At 48.9% G+C, this 18,872-nt stretch overlaps 1 protein-coding gene across 5 annotated transcripts in view; it reads left to right on the plus strand.

Annotated features, from left to right (window-relative positions):
• Nucleotides 1-2,628: 2,628 nt before the first annotated feature.
• The window catches only part of ZNF592 (zinc finger protein 592), a 50,889-nt gene continuing 34,645 nt past the window's right edge, over nt 2,629-18,872 (plus strand). For 3 of the 5 annotated variants that reach the window (XM_027520659.1, XM_027520655.1, XM_027520658.1), the window contains exons 1-2: nt 2,645-2,733; nt 15,951-16,114. The gene's annotated coding sequence lies outside the window, so the exon portion shown is untranslated. Of the gene's footprint in view, nt 2,734-15,950; nt 16,115-18,872 lie in introns of all 5 variants that reach the window. The other 2 variants (XM_027520656.1, XM_027520660.1) reach the window with 2 other exon arrangements.

Here is an 18,872-nt window from a genome sequence, read left to right on the forward strand (position 1 = left end):
CATAAATATCTGTAAGAAATACCTTTTTATAAAAATGCACTTGAAAATATAATTTTTCCTGATTTCAAGTAAATATTAATGTACTAGTGTAAAAAGAAAATACAGAAGTCACAGAAGAAAATAAAACTCCCATTAAAAAATCTACATATGATACACATTTATGTATATTTATATATTAGAAGCTGGTATCATATCACTTTATAATGTGCTTTTTAATTATATGTTGATGCCATGACATTAATCTTTTTCTTCAACACGCTTTCTTTTTCTGGCTGTACCACAAGGCATGTGGGATCAGGAACGGAACCCCATTGGAAGGTAGAGTTTTAACCACTGGGCAGCAGGGGAATTCTGTTCAACTGGATTAAAAAAATTTTTTTTTTTTTGTATTAGAGTATAGTTGATTTACAATATTGCATTCAACATGATTTCAATGGTTATTACAAATCAACTATAATTTAACAATCATGGAACACTGGGCATTTTACTTGTTTTCAAGGTGCTGTATTTTGGGGGAATATAAATGGAATGGTATCCAGGGTATAGAGGTTTCCTTGGTTGCTCAGTTGTAAAGAATCCATCTGACAATGCAGGAGACACAGGTTTGATCCCTGGTCCCAGAAGATCTCCTGGAGAAGGAAATGGCAACCCACTCTAGTATTCTTGCCTGGAAAATCCCATGGACAGAGGAGCATGTGGGTTACAGTCCACGGGGTCGCAAGAGTCAGACATGACTTAGCAATTGAACGACAACAATAATGCAGGATATAGAGACAAATTTCCTTAAAAAGCACAGTGGATTATGTTTTGGGAAATAGGTAACTGGGGCCAGTGATAATTTGGAGAAATTGAAGTCCCCCCATGAATCTTTGGAAGTACTGACACATAAGCTGTGTTTCCCACTTTATGTCAAATTGGGTTTGAGCCAATTGCACTTAAACTTTAAAGGGCAGTGACCCCTGAAGGATTATGGTTGACTCAGGGGGTCATCCAGGCAGCTGACCCATGGAAACATGCAGGGCTGAGCATGCATGCCTCCTCACCTCAAAATATTTCTGTCTTTGTGTACTGTCTAGATCTAGTAGGAAGAGATGTGCCTCTTCTCGGATTTCTTCCTCCCTCTTCCCCAGCCCTATTTCCTTTTTCTTTTCTGAGATCACCCACTATTAATTATCCTATCTTTTATCTTTTAGTCTCCCCTCTCAGATCCTTTGAGAGTTCTTCCTCAAATTGAAAAAAAGAAAAAAAAAATCACCTCTTCTTTACCTTAAACATTTTTTTCTCCAGCTTTATTTAGGTATAGTTAACAAATACACATATTCAAAGTATGCAATATGATGATTTATATACATATGTGTACACGGAAATGATTACGACAATCAAGTTATTTAACCTATCGATCATCTCAGGTATTTACCTTTCATACACTTGCGTGTGGGGAGAACACAAGATGATTAGGAAATTTCCAGTGTTAACCACAGTTACTACCCCTGGAGCCATAGGCCCAGTCCCTTCCCCCAGCCCTCCCCCTTCCTCCCCTCCCTCCCCTCCCTCCTCCTGCCAAATTTCTGGATTCATCACCCTTTACTGCCTTCATTGCTCCACCACCACAAACTGCCTACCTAGTGCTCAACTCAGTGAAGAGCCTGGCCCAGAGCAGGCCTTGGCTGAGCTAGTTCCACCCCTCGAGTAAATTGGCGTCTCTTTCCCGGTTCTTCTGAGGGCATTTCTCCATTAGCAGTGGGTGCTCAGTGCCAGACACCGACTCCGTGCTCTCCCCTCCCCACCTGGCTGCCACCTTTAACGCCGCCCGTTCCCCGGTCCTCCGGGTTCTTGGAAGGTCCTTCCTGGCCCTCTGCCCGCCTGTTCCGAGTTCTCACCTCGCACAGTCAGAGCTTCCCCAGTAACTCGGAGGATCTCTCAGTCTACCCCTGGGAGGCAGCCGTCGCCAGGCCGCCAACTCCGTTCGCCGCGGGTCTCACGGTCATGTCACAGCGCCCCTGCACCTCCAGGCCCGCGTGCAAGTTCCCAGATGCAGCGATGACCGAGCATTTAGGGCGCACCTACTAAGCGCAGGCCCACGCCGCCTCTGCTCCCTTTCAGGTAACAGCCTCCTAGGCCCCACTACGAGCCGGATTTTGAAGGAAGAGGACGCCGTCCCGGCTCCAGAGGCGCTCCAGTCCGCAGGGGCGAGGCACCTCGTAGGCAGATCGTGACCCTCTAGTGGGGGACCTCGGCCCCAACCTCAGGCCCCCCGCCCGGGAGGCGCGTCAGAGAACCAGAGGCCCAGGTCGCAGGGGGCGGCCGCCGGACCGGAACCGCGCCGGGTGCTCGGCTGGGGCAGGCGAGGCCGAGGGTCCGGCCTTGCCCGACGCCGTCCCCGCCCCGCCCCGCCCGCCGCCACTGCCGTCGCCGCCGTTGGGTCGGTGCGGAGCAGCCTGCCTGGGGCGGGAGGCAAGAGGCGAGAGGCCAGGCCCCAAGCCGGGGCTGCCCCTCAGCCGCACGGCCCTGGGCGGGTGCCCAGGTCCAAGTCGCCTTCCGCCCGGCCGGCCACCCTCCCCCTCCCCGCCCGCGGCCCCAGCCAGGTCCCGCCGCCAGGCAGGCTCCCGCCCCCGCTCCGCCCCCGGAGCCGCAGCCCCGCCCGCCACCGCCGTCGCCATGTTGTGGCTCCCACAGCCGGCGCTGGGGACGCGCGCGGCCGAGCCCGGGGCCTGCAGCCGCCGCCGCCGCCAGGTAAGCGCCCCCCGCGGGCCGGGCCGGGCGGGGCTTGTGGGCCGGGGCCGCCGCCGAGGCCGCCCCAGCCCGAGCCCGGGCAGAGCAGAGCCGGGGCCGAGCCCGCGCCCGCGCCGCGGCCCGGCCCTGCAGCCGGGCGGACCCTGCTCGCCGCCTGAGGCGGCAGCTACTTCCCCCGACCGCCGCCTGGCGGGCCCCGGCCGCCACCCCACCCCGCCCCCGGCGGACGGGCCGCCTGCCCCTTCCGCCGTCCCGACCCGCCGCTACCTCGCCGGGCGGGCACGCTTGCTGTCTGTCCTCCCCGCGCGAGACGGGCGGTCGCCCTTGGCGTCGGCCCGCGGCCCCCCGCCCGGGCACGGATAACGGTGCCACTTTGCCCGGCTGGGGCGCCCTGTCAGCCGGACCATCCCGGCCGCCCGAGGAGCTGGCGCCGTCACGGGGCAGACACTTGGGGGATCGTCCTTTTTTGGCGCCCCTCAGTCCCTGCCCCCACCTCCGCCCAAGTTCTTGTCCCTGGGGGAGGTTTCTTCGGGAGCAGACGGGTATGCCTGCTCCAGAGTTGGGGGGCCCAGGGAGGGTGACCAGGCCTGTTGATCAGGGTGGAGATTGTCTCTCTGCAGGGACTCTTCCTGCCAACCTGGGGGGGAAGAGGCTCAATGTGACCCGAGGGCGGACGGGGAGCGTCTGCTGGACAGATGGCCTCCTGGCCTTGGATCAGCGCTTGTGAGGGGGAGGGGTCCGGACGACCTTAGGTATGCCTGCTTCCGAGAACCCTAGGATTATTGGAGCTGCTCAGGGATTTTGAACTTTTCTTTTTTGAGTAGGCCAGAGGTGGCATTAAAAATCCTGCACTGGAATAAATCCTAGGGCCCACCCAGACCAGCATGGCTGGCACCCAGGACTAGCCTAGGATAGGACTGCCAGTTAGAGAATGGGACTTGGTGGGGAGTGGGGAAAGGTTGTATTTGGCTCAGGGCTGGCCCACTTGCCTTCAACTCTGTGTTCTGCAGGGTCTGTTGGGTGCCTCTGTTGGTGTGTACAGTGTGGCTGAGGTTACAGAAAGTGGACAGACAGATGTCTGGCCTGGAAGGTGCATGGTGGGTTTTCAGGGGTCTGTTGCCTCACCCCAAGTACATTATGCAGTGAAAGAGAAGAGGAAGCAAGGTGCTAGCACACAGATTTTGACCGCTTTCCAGTTGTTTCACTGGTCATGGCTTCGATTCATTCAGTAAAATTTTACTGAGCACTTATTATGTGCCAGCCACTGCACTAGGTGCTGGGAGTATAGGGGTAAACCAGAAAGACATGTTTTGCCTTGAGTTCATAGACTCAATAATAAACAAATAATCTTGAAACATCACTCAGCAACAGGTATTTGTCAACAAATACCTGCTGGGCATTGTTTTAGATGATGTGAAGAAAACAAAGCAAAAATAACTGCCTTTGTGGAGCTTTAATGGGGGGGCGTTGCACAGACAATAAAATAAAATATAAAATAAAAATATATGCTGTTAATAAGTGCTAATGAGAAAAAGAAAACAGGTTATTGGGTTATTGGGTAGAGACTGAATTTATATTTGAGTGGTCTGGAAAGGGCTCCTGAGAAGTTGTCTTTTGAATAAAACGTTGAAGGAAGTGGTGAACTAATCATTTCAAACTGTCATGAGTACAAGGGGAGAAAGGTGAAGAGCGTGGTGAGAGATAATGGGCCTTGATTTGGGTTGGGGGCTCAGGGAAAGCGTCCCTTGAGGAAGTGACATTTAGGCCGAGACCTGAAGGAGGGGTGAGAGTTAACCATGTGTGGAGCAGCACAGAGCTTGGTAAGTTGGAGGAAGTGAAAGAGGCCTGTGACTGGAGAGGAGATAAGTTTCTAGAGAGGTGTGTCAGTTCACTGGGGGCCTCCGGGACAGAATGCCTTTCCCTCCAGAGTTTGGATTTACCCCCAGTGTAATTAGGAGCTTTTGCAGGGTTTTAAGTGAGTGACATGATGATATTTACATTTTAAAAGGACTCTGGTATGGACAAATAAGCAGGTAAGGTAAGGCAAGGCTTAATGTATGGAGTGGCCTCACTACTTGGTCTGCTTTGAAAAGCCTCAAGCAGTCTGGGGGAGGAGGATCTTTTCTCTCAGAGAGACTATTTTGCCCAGCTTTTAGGAAGGGAAAGAAAAATGAATTAACATTTATGGAGTGCCTGTTAGGTGGCAAAATCAATTTTAGAGACTTTTACAAACATTATCATATTTAACTTAGTCTTCTCTGCACTCTAAGAGGAGTAGTCCTGCCGCCTTTACATTTACAAGCTCAGAGGAGTTAGATGACTTATCCAAAGCTACATTTGTAACATAATCTGTATTCAAACCCAGGTCTTCCTGATTCCGGAGCCCTCTGGCTCTGGAGCCAGACTACTGAGTTTGTGTCTTGCTTCTGCCACTTACTAACTGAATGATTTTGAGTTATTTAACCCTTCTGGTGCCTCAGTTTCCTATCTGGAAAAGCCTCAAGCTTTTCTTAGCTTCAATGCAGGTAAAAGTCCCTACTTCCTAGGGTTTTTGTACTGATTAAATTAACTTTTAGTACAACATGTTAGTTTCTTTTATTAAAATTTTAAAACATCCACACTGCCTCCCAGCCCTGTTGTCATTTTGGATGAGATTAACTGTAGGGACAATTCAGTTCTTGAATATTGTGAGACTCTGTTTTCCTTTAAATAACTTAATGCCAATGTTCCATGTGCTCAGTCCTTCAACACTGATTTCTTGTTTCAGTCTTGACACTGTACTGGGACTTCTAGATACAATGTGAGTTCCTTCCCTCAAGCTCAGTGTATCTAGGGGAGGTCAGATAATTAAAATGAGCTACAATGTACTTAACAAATTCTCAAAACCCCCTGTATTTAGAGAGCTACAGTTAAGAGGGTAAGAACTAAATGCCTGGGGAAATAGGGAAGGCTTTGGGGCCAGGGTGACTTCTGAACTGGGCTTTGGAGGAAGAACAGTGTTACCACCATGTAAGACTGGGCAAAGGACATTCTATGTAGAGGGAGTTATACGTGAAAGCACAGAGCTGTGAGAGGCTTGGTTTGTCCAGGGATGAGGCTGGTAAGCTGAGCTGGGCTTGTGAAAGGCAGGTCAGGTTTGGATTTAATTCCGTAAGGCACAGGGACCTATCAGAGACTACTGGATACATCAGATCCATACCGTGATGGGTGCTGCTGATAGAGAGGATACAGTTGTCATCCTGGGAGGTGACTTTATTTTGGTGGGATCTCAGGGCTTCAGTGTATGAAGTTTCAGAAACCTGAAACTCAGGTGGTTTTGTTTGTTTGTTTTTAATATAATTTTTATTTAGTTATTGGCTGTGTTGCATCTTTGTTGCTGCTCAGGCTTTTATCTCGTGGCGAGTGGGGGCTAACTCTCTAGTTGTGGTGTGCGGGCTTCTCATGGCAGTGGCTTCTCTTGTTGCTGAGCTTGGGCTCTAGGGTGTGCGGGCTTCAGTAATTGCAGCACATGGGCTCAGTAAATGTGGCTCCTGGCCTTGAGAGCACAGGTTCAATAGTTGTGGCACACGGACTTTAGTTACACCGCATCCACAGCATGTGGGCTCTTACGGGACCAGGGATCAAACCTGTTGTCTCCTGCATTGGCAGGTGGGTTCTTCACTACTGAGCCACCAGGGAAGCCTTGAAATTCAGTTGTGTAGGCCACGTGGAGCTGGTTCAGATCCAGGGAGAGTGACTAACCAAACTTGGAAGAGACTGATGCAAAAAATCAGGGTATTAACTAGCCTTGAGAACTGAAACTGCAGAATGACAGATATCTCTGTCCTCTGGTCATGGCCCTCCCCACCCCCAGCCCCTAACTTCTGGGCAGGACTCGGACATACTAGCAAACTCTTGCTCCTCAATTCCCACTTGTTTTTCTCAGGCTCCATGAATACTAACCCTTTTTTGTTAACATAACCTTGCCCTAAAGCTCTATACAGTGTAGTTAACAATGTTTATTAATTGATGGAATGAATAATTCTGTATCATTTGAATGGGATCCTGTGTTTGTGAAACTTAAGGAAAAGGAGGAATAACTTTTTTAGAAATAAAGTATTGCAAAAGGGGCTCCCTAGGATTGGGTTACTGGGGAAGGTATGCAGATACCAAATGGTGTGGGTAATTTTGTGGCCAAGGGGTGGCTATGGACAGGTACATTGGAAGTTGCTCCGAGAACAGAGGTCTGTGAACTCTTGAAAGAGGTGGGGTGGGGGTGGGTTGGGGTTGCACCTGAAGAAGAGTTTGGTTTAGGATTTTTATCTTGCCTACACATGGGGGACAGAAGAGGAGGTACTAATTCTTGCCCTCTACTCAGCCTGGTCGTGGCGAACTTTCCTATTGCATGGGAACCTTCATGCGGTTTGAGCTTCGTCTTAACACTTCTGCTTCTGCAGAACTGGAAAGAGTGGTGAACCCCCTAGAGCTCTGAATCTGTATTTTTCTACACTGGAAACCAAAATCCAAATAGACCAACCTAGATTATGGATTAATTATTTTTCTTTTAAAACTCTAAAGGACATTATTCATGTGGAAAATTTAGGCAATACAGATGGGTATACAAATGAAATAAAAATGATAAACTCTATAACCTAGATCTACTGTTAGCATTTTAATATTTAGTGTTTTTATTAGATCTTTTTCCCCAGCTCTATCTTTCTAGGCAAGTTGGTTTTAACTTTTTTCTTTTCCTACAAAAATAGGAGCATCGCGAATAGAAGAGCGTTCCAAGTGTCGATGTCTGTGAGGTGGAGTAGTGGTGTATGCCCGCAGTCTGTGTGTGTCTCCGTCTGTGGGCATCTGGTCCAGTGTGCCCACAGTCTGTGTGTGTCTCTGTCTGTGGGCATCTGGTCGTGTGCTCACAGTCTGTGTGTGTCTCCGTCTGTGGGCATCTGGTCGTGTGCCCGCAGTCTGTGTGTGTCTCCGTCTGTGGGCATCTGGTCGTGTGCTCACAGTCTGTGTGTGTCTCCGTCTGTGGGCATCTGGTCGTGTGCCCACAGTCTGTGTGTGTCTCTGTCTGTGGGCATCTGGTCCAATGTGCCTGCAGTCTGTGTGTGTCTCCGTCTGTGGGCATCTGGTCCAGTGTGCCCGCAGTCTGTGTGTGTCTCTGTCTGTGGGCATCTGGTCCAGTGTGCCCGCAGTCTGTGTATGTTTCCGTCTGTGGGCATCTGGTCATGTGCCCACAGTCTGAGTGTGTCTCCGTCTGTGGGCATCTGGTCGTGTGCCCACAGTCTGTGTGTGTCTCTGTGGGCATCTGGTCCAGTGTGCCCGCAGTCTGTGTGTGTTTCCGTCTGTGGGCATCTGGTCCAGTATTCTCCCGCTTCATGCTTTAGAAGTGGAGGAGGGGGTGTCCATTAGTTTTTTTTTTAATTCTGAGAAGTGTTTTTAGGGATAAAAGTGCTACTTCAGCCAACCATTCATTTTTATTTGACAGTGGGAAGTGTTTATGTGTGTGTTGAAATGACACATCTGATCCTTTTTATGACTAAAAGAAAAGTTAATGAGCACCTTCTGAGTTTGGTGTCACCTCAGAGTCATTCCTCAAATGCATCAGTGCTTAGAGAACAGCTGTCCTCTGTTGGCTGGGTGACTCTGGGAAAGTCACATTTACCCAGATTCTCCATTTCAGATTCTGAAGGTGCTGTATCAAGAGGTACAGTGTCTGTCCCCTTTCCTGTCATTGACATGCTCCAGGAGATGTGCTGGAGCTCTGCATACATGCTCTATTTACATGATCGATTGTAGAAAGACTGCTGCCATGTTGAGTGAAAAAAGGGGTATGTCTGCTGAACAGATGACCTTCTGGCCTCGAGTCAGTATGTATGTGGGACAGGGGGGGTCTGTATGACTTTGTTATGTCCATTCGTGAGCTCCAGAAATATTGGAGACCCATGAAATTTTTTCCAGTATTGCAGGGGTAGCATTAATGGTCTTCTGCAAAAATGAAATCCGCAGGCTTATCCAGAAAGGCAAGAGTAACACCCTAGGTTTAACTCAGAATGGGTTCACTTCTCTGCAGAACAGAGCTTACTCTAAGATTTTACCACTGAGTGGTGGGATTGGAGTGGTTTTTACTCTTTTCTTTATATTTTTGCCTATCATTTGAATTTTCTATGAGCTTGTATGTCATCTTTACAAAAAGAAAACAACCAGTAAATCTGTTTTTAATTTTAGAGACAGACATTGAATGCCCTAAAGCAAAAACGCTTAACTGCTCAGAACTGCGTTCCTCTAGAAGAGGTGTGGGAGAAGGCAATGGAGCCCCACTCCAGTACTCTTGCCTGGAAAATCCCATGGACGGAGGAGCCTGGTGGGCTGCAGTCCATGGGGTCGCTAAGAGTCGGACAGGACTGAGCGACTTCATTTTCACTTTTCACTTTCGTGCATTGGAGGAGGAAATGGCAACCCACTCCAGTGTTCTTGCCTGGAGAATCCCAGGGACGGCGGGGCCTGGTGGGCTGCCGTCTATGGGGTCGCACAGAGTTGGACACGACTGAAGTGACTTAGCAGCAGCAGCAGCAGCAGAAGAGGTATGGTGTTGAACCAGGCCACCCCTCGCTGCCTTTGTTAGATGTGCAGTAAAGATACATTCTCCCCAGTAGTGAATTAGGCTAGGACCTCTGATGGTAATGGTTCCTTAATTCAGGGAGCCAGGGCTGCACGCATCTGGGTGGAGCTGACAAGTAGAATGAATTTTTTGGAGGAGAAAGGAGTCCAGGGTGGGTAATGAGCAGCTGTTCAGATTCTTCTGGGGCTTGGCCCAGCTGAGGCTCGTGTCTGTGGACAGGGGCTGCTCTCTGCCTTTGCCTTTGTTAGACAGACTCCAGACCTGAACTGAACTGGCTGAGGTTGTAAAAACTACTTCACTGCCCAAGACTTCATTAAAGCTATAAATCTTCAGGCCCTTAAAAATATTAGGTGTATGATTAATACTACTGTTGTCCTTGGTTAGAATGCTTGCTTGTATTTAAAATCCTTTGGAGCCTTTTTGCCACTGGGCCATCATTGATCAGTTATCTACAGTTGCTTTTGTAAGGCCCACCCTGGGCCCAGCCCAGAGAGAACTGGATGCTCCGTGGAGCATGAAAGTATCATGTGAGATGAACTTCGCCCTCAAGGAGTTTCCCCACTGAAAGCAATTAGAGAACAATTTGCTTCCAGGCCAGACGTGTCTTAAGAGGGATTTTGTTTCTGAGGATGGTGGTTACTTTCATACCAGTCACCCCAGAGATGTCTGGGGTTACCTCTGGGGAACATTCCCTGGTACCCAAAATGGATTCAATGGCTGTTTGGGAGGAGGGAGGCGGTGGCAGTGATGTAATCTCATTTTTCATTACCCCACTTGTCTCCCTTTGACATTGCTTTTCTAAGCACCTATACCCTTAGAAGGCAGCCACCTACCCATATCCCCAGTGAGCCCCAGTGCTTAACGTTCCACCATTCCCCTGAGTCTGAAGACGTTTGCATTTCCCCTTAGAGTCCCCTTTTAAAATATTTACACCCTGTGAGAGAGGTCAGTCTCTTGGCAGTTCATCACTAAACAGTAGCTTTAATTACCAGGAGTTAATTAAGTCAATGGGGAGAGAGACTGGGACCCAGGCAGGGACTTGGGGGCAAGAGTGTCCAAAGGGACATGTTCCGCACGACAGGAGAGGCATGTGGGCAGCACAAGAAACTTCCATGAACATTAGTTGCTGTGGGCATGTGCTGCTAATGCTGGGCCACCCTAGTGGTCCTGCTGCCCTGGGCGTAGGGTGTAGCACGGCCTTGCACTGGTACAGGGGACTTTGAGGTGGAGGTGGAATTTGGGCTCAGTCTTAAAGGACTTCGCTGATGGATGGCTCAGCAGGTTAAGGATCCGCCTGCAGTGCAGGAAATGCAGGAGACACAGGAGACACTGGTTCCATCCCTGGGTTGAGACGATCCCCTGGAGAAGAAAATGGCAACCCACTCCAGTATTCTTGCCTGGGAAATCCCATGGACAGAGGAGCCTGGCGGGCTACAGTCCAGTGGGTCACAAAGAGTCGGGCATGACTTGAGTGACTAAGCAGCAAGCAGCTTAAAGGATTAGAAGGTTTTCCTTCATTTAAAAAATATGTTATGGTTACCAGAGGGTTACGGGGGAGGGATAATTTGGGAAATTGGGATTGATGTATACACATTACCATATATAAAATAGGGTTTCCTCGGTTGCTCGCTGGTAAGGAATTTGCCTGCCAATGCAGGTTGCTCCCCTCCCCCATGTCCCCGCCAGCCTTCCATCTGAAAGTGAACATCAGTCCTTGCAGTGGCCCTCCAGTACCTGCTTCCCATCTCCGTCTCTTGTCACAGCCTCCACTCTGGTTCAGGTTCTTTGCTTGCACCAAACACTTCGCTGCTTCAGGGCTTTCTACTTGCTCTTTGCTCTGCTTAAAACCTCTTCGCTGTATTCACGTGGCTTGCTCTCTCACTTGCTTCAGAATTGAGAATATAGTCATTCCAGTTTCTGACTTCAGTTGAACTCCTGTTGAGAAAGGCTGTATGACTACCTGACATATGAATTTGCTTGTTTCTAGTGGAATGTCATCACTGCATGGGGAGGGACTTTGTTCTGTGGTGTCCACAGTGGCTAGAATAAGGCCTGGCATGTAGTGGGTGCTCAGCTAGCGTTATTGAGTGAATGAATGAGCACAGATGCATGCGTCTAGTGTGTGTGTGTTGTGGAAGTCAAGTGGGAAAGGGCAGTGGGACTAGAGGCTAGGAGGAGGGGGGAAATTCCCCGGTGGGCCAATGGTTAGGACTCTGCTTTCACTGCTGAGGGCCAAGGTTCAGTATCTGGTTGGGGAATTAAGATCCCACAAGCTGTGTAGCAAGGCCAAAAATATCCAAATAACAAACAAACAACATAATAGAAGCTGGGGTGGGGGAATGGGTGTGGGTGGTGTGGACAGTGAGGACGCTTTTGGCAGGAATGGAAGTTGGAGACATGGTCTGTTCCAGTCTCTGCAATCTGGTCTCTTACCAGTGCTGTTGAAGGTGAAGGCAGTGATTTGGTGCTTTGAGGCAGGTGAAGAAGCAGCTCTTGAAATGCAAAGTCAGGAGACTTGGTCAATGCCTAGGTTAGGTTACGGAGGTTCTCAAAAGCCTGGCATTGGGGTTGCAGCTGATGTGATGGGCCACGGGAAACTATTGTAGATTTTTGAGCAGAGTGGATGACTGATAAAAGTGGTGTTTGGGGGAAGATTGGTCTTAAAGAGACACATAGGAGGACTGTGGGGAGAGACCAGAGGTGGCGAGGAGAGAGGTCAGCAAGGACCAGGACGGAGGTGGGAAGCAGCACCGAGGATCTCAGTGAGACCTAGTAACGGCGGGCTTCTCCCCAGCTGCTGTGAGGCCTTGACAAAAGCTTCTGCGCTCCCAGCCTGGTAGAGCTTATTGTTCGTGTTTCAGATGAGTTTTGGAAGCAGGTGGGGATAAGTGGGCGCAGGGAAAGAGATGGGTCCCCCTCAGGTGTGTTCGTCTGATGGCTCATTCTGTGGGGAGCAGGCGGTTGTAGCCTGCACTGGGCCTGCATATTGCCAACTCACCCTGGGTGGGAGCCTGCCTGTCCTCTCTGGTCTGCTGGAGACTTCCTGATGGGAAAAGGGCTGGGAGTGTACTCAGGTTTTCTTCTGAACCTGCACAGATACCAGGGCAGTATCTGAAATCCATCTGTCCGATTAACTTCTTTCAACTGTATTTTCTGTCTCCATAGTTTCATCTGTTCCTCAGAACAAGTTGTCATTGACTCACAGACCCATTTGGACTGGGTTAATTGACTGAAAATCCTTATTTCTAAATAGTCTCTGTTTCATGAGGTTTATTAGCCTGTTTTTAAAAAGCCTTTGGCCAAGATGAGATGAGTGGAGAAGTGATTTTGGCATAATCAGCTCCTTGATGATCTTTTGGTACAAATCATGTTTTGAGATTGGTGTTTCTAAGGTATTAATTCCTAGAATCAATATTTGGGTGTCTGTTCTGTGCCAGGCACTATAGGTACTGGGATGATAACACGGAAGAAAATAAACAAAAGTCTTACTTTCATGGAGCTCGTGATCTTGTGTGTGAAGGCTTACAGGTAATAAGGAAAAAAAGTTTGAGAGCTTGTGAAAAGTATTATGGAGAAAAACAAAGCAGGGACGGAGGACAGAGAGGTTTGGTGGGGAGGCCTCAGGTTTTCTGCTTGAAGTAGGGACATCTCTGTGATAAAGGACATTTGAGCAGAGCTCTGAAGGAGCGAGATAGGGAGCTGTGAGGGAGGAGCAGTTAGTGGAGAGGAAAAACTGGAGAGAGGGGGGGGAAGGTGCAGGAGAGGGGGCCAGGGTGGCCCCACTGGGCTTGTAGATCCTTGTGGGGGCCTGCGCCTTAGCTCTGGGTGAGATGGGAGGCCCGGGTTGGCCGTGCAGAGCCGTGCTAGACTCTGCCGTCCTTTCTGAAAGGTTCACTGCAGCTGCTGGGGATTGATGCCGTGGGGCGTCTGCAGGGGCTCTCAGCTTAGAGAGGGAACCAAAGTTTAAATCATCCAGGAGCCTTTGCCAGGCCAGCTGCTGGGGCCATCCCGGACCACAGGGTCGGCTGGAGCACGGGTGTGATTTCCAGGACTCACTCGGTGCCAGCGCTGTGGTTCTCTGGTCAGCCTCGGATTACTGGGATGCTCTTCTCTCACTTGGAGTCAGTCTCCAGGTGGACCAGAAGTCTGCATTATTAACAAGATTTCAGGGTGATTTTTGAGGCCAGAGGTCCCCGGACTATACTTTGGTCTAAAGACCATGGTTCACAACCCCAGACATATCAGTCCTTTGCATTGTTTTCTAAAAAATGCTTGGCCCAACTCTTAAAGAGTCTGATTTAGTTGGTCTGTGGTGGGGTTAGGTATTAATAGTGCTTCCTGGGTGTTTCTCATGTGCTTCCAGGACCAGATTCACTGGTCTAAGGGTTAATAAGCTTAATGCTGGGTGTTTGATGGAAAGATTTGCATGGTAACTGAGTTGGAGACTTCAGGCCCTCTGGGAAGCTTAGGCAGGGCCAGTGGCTTTGCTAGGAATAAGAGGAATCTTCCACGGTAATAAAACTCTTTTTCAGTTAATGTCTTTTATCTCATTTGATTACCTCACCTCTCTGGGCCTTCATTTTCTTGCTTGTAGAGTTAGCAGCTTAAATTTAATGGCTTCCTAGAATCTCCTGGGCTCTGACAGTTCTTAATCTTTCTGGTGTTGGAAGAACTTCTAATCTAGAACAGTATTCTAGATTTCTAACCTCAGTCTCACAACACCCGAAGGTGTGTCATAATTATGGCAACGACTGCAGTGAGTATCTCAATACCAGTTGAAGGAAAACATGTGCCGTATACAGTAGCACCCTGGGAAGACAAGGAGGTTGGGTACCTGCAGCGTAAAGTCAGGCCTCTTGGTTCACAGTCCCTGGGGGGAAGGGCACTCTGGTCCTTGGAGGCACCTAGGAGCCTGAGCTTGAGTCTTGATTTCCGCCACTTAGCTGGCGAGTTAGTTCCCTGTGATGTGGCAGTAGTGTTTTATAAGTGGTGAAGCTCCTATCAATCCACGTGTGTAGAATGTAGGGGCCCGAGAGAGCCAGCCAGGCTGGGCCAGTGGTGCCTGGCGCTCAAGCTTGCTACTGCTCTGTGCAGCTGGGCTGTGTTACTGGCCGCAGAGATGGTCTGAACAACCCGGGGGCTCCAGTGTCGGCAGGACTGAGGGCACCCCGGGATAAGGAATCAGTCACGCTCGTTGGCGCACCTTGGAACTACCTCATTTTGGGTATCAGATCTAAGACATCACTTACCCCATCCCCTGGCCTTGGACTGTATCCTCATGTGGGAGCATGTTTTCTGATTGTTTATGTTTTGAAAACATAAGGTCCAAATAAGAAAAGGAAAAACAAGTTTTCTGTGTTTCCCTTCTATAGAATTGGGATAATGGGTTTCCTTCCATTCCCTTATAAATTTTTCTACTAACATTGTCTACATCTCTATTTAGAATCCAATCAAATGCTAGTCTATCAAAGACAAAAATGAAGCCAAATGAGGGAATGTGGACTTAGAGTGAGAGTGAGCAGAATTAGAAATGAGACTTTTTGTTCTGTCGCTTGTGTGCGTGCACCTGAGGGTTTCTCCACATGGGCCTGTTACAGTGGAATCTTTGGGGGGCTGTGGCCATTTCCAGGGTTCCCGAGTTGGTTCCATTCAGGTATAGTTGAGGACCGCTTGTTAAAACAAAGAAGAAGGGTCTGGCCGCTTCCCCACCTCTTCCCTCTTGCCTCACCCCCTGCTTGGTGCTTGTCCCTTCCCTGTCTCTCCCGTACCTGTGACTCTTCCCAGCCTGCCTGCCCCCAGGCGCCTCGAATGCTTCTTGGCCCTCTGCTTCTGTGCCCTCCTGAGCCCTGGAGGGCGAGCTGTGATGAGGGGTAAGCAGCCTTCATGTGTCCTGTCTCTGTCTCCTGTGCGTGTCTCCAGTAAGCCTGGTGTTTAGGGATCCAGTTGTCTGCAGGGGCACTCTGAAAAATTATGAGGTGAAGCTTGCTGGCCACTGAGGTTGGTGGCAAAATACCTAACAAACACGTGCATTTGATGTGTGTAAGGCAGGGTAAGAGATTACCTCATTTAACTCCTGTAATCCTGTTTTACATACGGGAAAACTGAGACACAGAGGTGAGAAAACCTGCCCAAGGCAGTAAGCAGCAGAACTGGATTTGAACCCAGGTGGTCTGGATTCTGAACCACCACACTGTGATAAGCAAAAAGGAGAGGATCTGGGACTGTTGTTGCTGTTGTTTAGTTGCTCGATCATGTCTGATTCTGAGAGTCCTGTGGACTGTTGCCCTGAAGGCTCCTCTGTCCATGGTATTTCCTAGGCAAAAATACTGGAGTGGGTTGTCTTCTCCAGGGGAGTCATCCCACTCCAGGGGTTGAACCTGCATCTCCTTTGTCTCCTGCATTGGCAGGTGGATTCTTTATCACTGAGCTACCTGTGAAACCCTTCTGGGACTGGGGAAGGTTTTATCTTGGATTACATTTGAAGCCTGCTTTGAATTACATTTGGAGATTTTTCTCAGGGTCTGACCTACACTTTATTATTATTATTAACTTACTTTAATGTTTGCCCTTCAGCTCTATTAAAAGACATTTTCTTTTTCTTCTTTCCTAGGTGGTATTTGGAAACTAGACCATGTGCCTAGGTAGAAGCTGTTCCTTTCTCCATAGCTCTGCACCCCCAGCGACACCTGCCACGCCCTTGTGTTGAGAGCCTCACTGAGGTATGATGTCTGGGTTCACCTGAGCAGGCCTTGAAGAGCTGAAAGTCTGGACACGGTGATTTTTTTTTTTTTTTAATGTTCCTTGGTAGCTGTTATTATTTTTAAAAATTGTGGTAAAATATACATAAGAAAATTGACCATTTTAACCACTTTTAAAGGGGATCCTAGAATTTTTTGAGTGTTTTCATTATTATTTTTATTGAAATATAGTTGACTTAAACCATTTTAACCATTTAAAAATGTACGTTCAGTGGCATTAAGGACATCTACATAACCATCATCACCATCCACCTCTAGAACCTATCCATCATCCCAAACTGTAGCTCTGTACCATTAGATAATGATCCCTGATACTTTCTCCCCTTATCCCCTGATAACCACTGTTCTACTTTTTCTTCTATGAATCTGGCTAATCTAGGTGCTTCCTATTAAGTGGAATCATGCCGTGTTTGTCCTTTTGTATCTGGCTAATTTCATTTAGCGTATTGTCTTTAAGGTTCATCCATGTTTTAGCCTGATCAGAATTCCAATCCTTTTTATGACTGAATAATACTCCCTTTTATATTTATATCACATTTTGTTTACCCATTCATCCACTGATGGATCCTTGGGTTGTTTTGTTCTTTCCCACCTTTTGGACATTGTGAATCATGCTCAAATACTTCTTTGAGGTCCCTTTCAGCTCTTTTGGCTGTGTGCCTAGAAGTAGAAGTGTTAGGTCCACTGTGTTTGTATAATTGTAGCCACTATGGAAAACAGTGCATTCCCACCAGCAATTCAGAAGGACCCTAATTCTCCACCACATTCTCAGCAACGCTTGCGGTTTTCTGTTTTTGTTTTGTTTGTTTTTTGATAACAGCCATCCTAATGGGTATGACCTTTGAGGTTGGCTAGTTGCACCTGTAGAGTTCACTCTCCAAGAGTCTGGTCCCTAGTATGCTGAAATGTGCATACACGGAGAAAATAACATAATAACCCCCCATGCATTCCTCACAGCAGATCTAACAGTTATCAGTTCATGGCCGATCTTGCCTCATTATCTGTGTCCCCTCCCTCTTCCTCCTGCCCTGTGTTTGTTTTGAGGCAAATCCCAAATATCACATCATTTTATTTGTGAACATTTTACAGATAATATCTTTAAAAAATAAGCACTTTTAATATTCCATTTTGTCTGATGGTGGAAGGGCACATAGAGATGTCCTCTTGAGCACGTTATTCCCTGTCATTCCCATGGCTCACCAGAGACATATGTAGTGGGCACACGTGTGGACACCTGGATGTCAGGTCCATTGCCACGCCAAGCTGTTGCTGAAAAGCTGCCTTGTCTGGGGCCCTGTGTTCCTGCAGGAGATTAGCTGCCTGGGATCTGAGCAGCCATGTGGAAGAGCCCACCCAGATCTCTTTTAGGAGAAGGAGAGAAGAGAGCAGAGGAAGGGGGTAATGAAGAAAGTGTGAGGGAGAGAGGAGGGGAAGAGAGAAGGGGATGGAGGGATGGAGAGGGGCGTGGAGGAGGGAGAGAGGAGGGGAAGAGAGGAGGGAACAGAGGGATGGAGAGGGCATGGAGGAGGGAGAGAGGAGGGGATGGAGGGATGGAGAGGGCATGGAGGAGGGAGAGAGGAGGGGATGGAGGGATGGAGAGGGGCGTGGAGTAGGGAGAGAGGAGGGGAAGAGAGGAGGGGACAGAGGGATGGAGGGGGTAGAGAGGAGGGAAAGAGAGGAGGGGACGGAGGGGTGGAGGAGGGAGAGAGGAGGGGAAGAGAGGAGGGAATGGAAGGGGGTGTGGAGGAGGGAGAGAGGAGGGGAAGAGAGGAGGGGACGGAGGGATGGAGGGGGCGAGGAGGAGGGAGAGAGGAGGGATGGAGAGGGCATGGAGGAGGGAGTCGGGGATGAGAGGGAGGGGAAGGAGAAGAGTATATGTTTATGTGTGGAGCTGTGAGGAGAAGAAATGGGGAGTGAGAACAGAGCAGCTGGGAGAGGCGGCCTTGACCAGGCCTTTGACTCTCTGACTCCCGAACTCTGTAGTGAGCTAGGGAGCTGCAGAGACACCCCAAGACTAACAGCACATTTGCCCCTCACCCCAACCCTTAAATTTCCAGAACTCTGGTTTACTTGTGGTAGATGAGATTGGTGACACACGCAAAGCCACCGTAGGTACCAGAGGGGACCTTTTGATCTGGGAGTGAATGCTTGGTTCCCAGTAGGTCTGAGGCTTCTTGCCCAAGTTTGGGGGGCTCTGCTACCAAGAGATGATGCTTTTACAAAGTTCAGTGGGTGGGGACTCCTCAGGATGGTGTGTGGACAGCAGGAGCCCTGTCTTCCCTTTAAAGTACTCAGCCCCTGGGTCCCATTCCCTTTTAACCAAGTGGCTTCTCGCAGTACTTGCTCCTGCTGGGATCTGTCTCAGTAATGGAAGGAAGGGGGTACTGGTCACAACGGATCTGTTTTCATCTTGGTCCTTCTGCTTCAATTTTGTTGCCTACACCTAGTTTCCATTGCATCATTGCTGGCAGCTGTATAGTCCTTTATAACCTTGCTTCCTTTCAGTTCTATCCTCCTTCCTTTCTGTCTTTTCTAAGAATCTAACAGCTTTATGGAGGTGTAATTCACATGACATACAATTCCCCCATGTAAAGTGCATGAATTCAGTGATTTTTGGTATAGTCACTGAGTTGTATCCTCTTTTCTTAAGATTCCAGACCACCCCATGTCCTCATCATCTCAGAGCTAGTCTTCCCCCTCCGCTGGCATCACACTGATCCCATCCTCAAGACAGATGACCTTATTGTGGGGACAGTGGCCAGTAGGCACTTTCC

The sequence above is a fragment of the Bos indicus x Bos taurus genome, chromosome 21 (genome assembly GCF_003369695.1).
Source record: "Bos indicus x Bos taurus breed Angus x Brahman F1 hybrid chromosome 21, Bos_hybrid_MaternalHap_v2.0, whole genome shotgun sequence".
NCBI classification, from domain to species: domain Eukaryota; kingdom Metazoa; phylum Chordata; class Mammalia; order Artiodactyla; family Bovidae; genus Bos; species Bos indicus x Bos taurus.